This window comes from Gastrolobium bilobum, unplaced genomic scaffold, assembly GCF_033153095.1.
Source record: "Gastrolobium bilobum isolate Gb01-03AN ecotype WA unplaced genomic scaffold, APGP_CSIRO_Gbil_v1 utg90727, whole genome shotgun sequence".
Taxonomy (NCBI): Eukaryota; Viridiplantae; Streptophyta; class Magnoliopsida; order Fabales; family Fabaceae; genus Gastrolobium; species Gastrolobium bilobum.
In genome coordinates, this window is record NW_026896809.1 from 52942 (window position 1) to 55583 (window position 2642).

Consider the following 2642-nt stretch of genomic DNA (forward strand, 5'->3'; position numbering starts at 1 on the left):
TTTCATTCTTTAGCTCAAGAAATTAATTGAAAAAAATTCTAAAAAAATAGAGTAAAGTTGTCAGTGTTATTTTAGATTAGTTTTGCTTTTATGTTTCTTTTCACAAATTCAATTTAAGCAGTTGCACTTTGTGTTTTTAAAATTTTCGGCAAAAGATCCTTATGGGAACGATAACTGGGACTCAAACAAGCCCTATATTACTAGTTGTCGCGTATACTTGCATAACTGTTAGCAAGTCAACAAGTTTTTGGCGCCGTTGCCGGAGATCGAAGGCGTACATTGTTTGATTTCCTTGTGTGATTGTTGTTTCTGAGTTAATTATTTTTGTTGTTTTTATTTTGACATTATTAGCTTATTTTAATTATGTTTCTTCATTGTGTTAGTCTATATTGCTGTATTTTTTGAATAGTGGTAGTTTAAATTCTAGTTCTGTTAAGATTCTAATTTTGTGCAATGTTTTATATAGTTGTTTTGTCATTTAATTTGTTATTTTATTGTTTCATAGCTGTTAATTTGTTTCTTAATTTTTGTGTGTCAATCTTTTATTTATTTATGGGTTTGTTTTTCTAAAGTTACTTTAGATAACTTTATCCAATGTGCATCGAAACGACGTCGATTTGGGGCGGAAATCATGGTATTTTTGTAATTTTAATTTATTTTAGGGTTATAATAGTCTTTATCATTCTAATTTTTTAATTTTTCAACCCCAAAACGACGTCGTTTCGATGAACATTAGACAAAGTTGTCTAAAGTAACATTAGATACTTGTTTCCCTTTATTTATTTATTAGTTTCATTCCTTTAGTTTGTATTTTCTACTTTTTTACAATTTTGTTTGCTGAGATACTATTTTGTTTTATAGTCGTTGATATGCTTCCTTTGTTTCTGAGTTAGTTGCTATTTCAATTTTTGAATTCTCTGTTCTGTTTATTCTGTAATTTTTTTTTAGAGAGTGCTGAATAGATATCTTGTTTGATTAAGCTAGTGGGTTTAGTTTTTTTTTAGTTCAAAGGGTGCATGAGTGCATCTCCACATCCTTTTGTAGAGGCTTTTGATCTTGAACCAGAGAGGACTTTTAGAATTAGGAGGAGAATCCAGAGAGCAAATAGGCATATTTGAAATCCTGATTTTCAGGAAATGGAGAACCCAAAAAATGGAAATGGGAATGAGGAACGACTTGAGAGGATAGAGAATCAACCAATGGATGACAATGATAGGTCCATGATGGACTTTATCATTCCAGTATTGTATGAGCTGGACCCATTATTGTCCAACCTGTTAATGGAATGCCTTTCAAATTAGAACCTGTTATGTTCACAATGCTCCAAAATATGGCGCAGTTTCATGGTCTACTGTTGGAAGATCCCCGTAAGTACCTTAGGAACTTTATTGAAGTTGCTAATACTTTCAGGAATCCAAATATCTCAGATGATGTGCTGAGCTTAAAGCTTTTCCCTTACTCACTGGCTGATAAAGTAAAAGAGTGGTTGAACTCCCTTCCATCCAACTCCATTACCACTTGGCATGCCTTAGCTGAAAAATTCATCATGAAGTTTTTTCCATCAAATAAGATAGTTCAGACTAGAGGTGAGATCAACAATTTCATGCAGAAAGATGGTGAGACTCTAGTGGATGTATGGAGAGGTTTAAAATTCTCCCAAAGCAATGCCCCAACCATGGAATACCTTCTTGGGCACTGTTACAAACCTTGTACAATGGCCTTAGCACCGAAAATAGAGCCTTAGCAGATTCTGCTGCTAATGGCATGTTCATGTCCAAGTCATTTAATCAAGCCCATGAGTTCTTAGAACAAATGATTATTCTCAATGGCTTGTTGAGAGAAATCAGCCAAGGAGAGTGGCTGGTTTGCTTGAAGTGGATTCTGTAACACCCTTGTCAGCAAAGTTTGATGCACTATCTACCTTAGTGAGAAACCAAGGACAAGCATTGAGGCAAGATTAGCTCAGCCTTAAGTTCAAATATCCCAGCCTCAAGTCAATGCTGTGAACTCAAGTGAAACTTGTGTTTTCTGTAGTGGGCCCCATTTGTTTGATCGTTGTCCATCCAACCCAGAGTCTGTGTACTATGTGGGAAACCCCAATAGGAACCAGAATAATTTTTTCAACAATTCTTGAAGGCAAAACCAAGGGCCTCAATATTTTCAAGGGCCAGGGGAACAAGCAGGACCCTCCAATGCCCAAACCATGCCACCTTTCCCCCCTAAAGACTATCAGCAACCTCCAAGGCAACAAACTGTTGCCCAATCAGCAGCCCCATATCCTCAAAACCAATCTGGTGAGATAACTTCCTCTTCAACTTTGTCCTTAGAAGCTTTGTTGAGGGAGTATTTAGTTAAGAAAAATAGCTTGGAGGCTATTGTGCAAAGCATTCCTGCATCCTTAAGGAATTTAGAGTCCCAATTAGGCCATTTAGCCAATGCTCTGAATAGCAGACCCCATGGTACCTTGCCTAGTAATACTGAAGAGCCTAGGAGAAACAATAAACAATGTCAAATGATAGAGCTTAGGAATGGCAGATATGTAAACCAACCACCAAAAGCTGTGGTTAGACCTTCATCATTAAAGAAAAGAGAAGAAGAAAAACTACAACAAGAAAAAGTTTCAAATCAAGAGGGAAGTTTAG

The 2642-nt window shown here is 36.0% G+C and overlaps 1 non-coding gene across 1 annotated transcript; it reads right to left on the reverse strand.

Annotated features, from left to right (window-relative positions):
- Nucleotides 1–1577: 1577 nt before the first annotated feature.
- Nucleotides 1578–1682, reverse strand: LOC133302166 (small nucleolar RNA R71). Its single transcript, XR_009750295.1, has one exon. It is a non-coding gene; the product is annotated as a small nucleolar RNA R71 (small nucleolar RNA).
- Nucleotides 1683–2642: the final 960 nt, after the last annotated feature.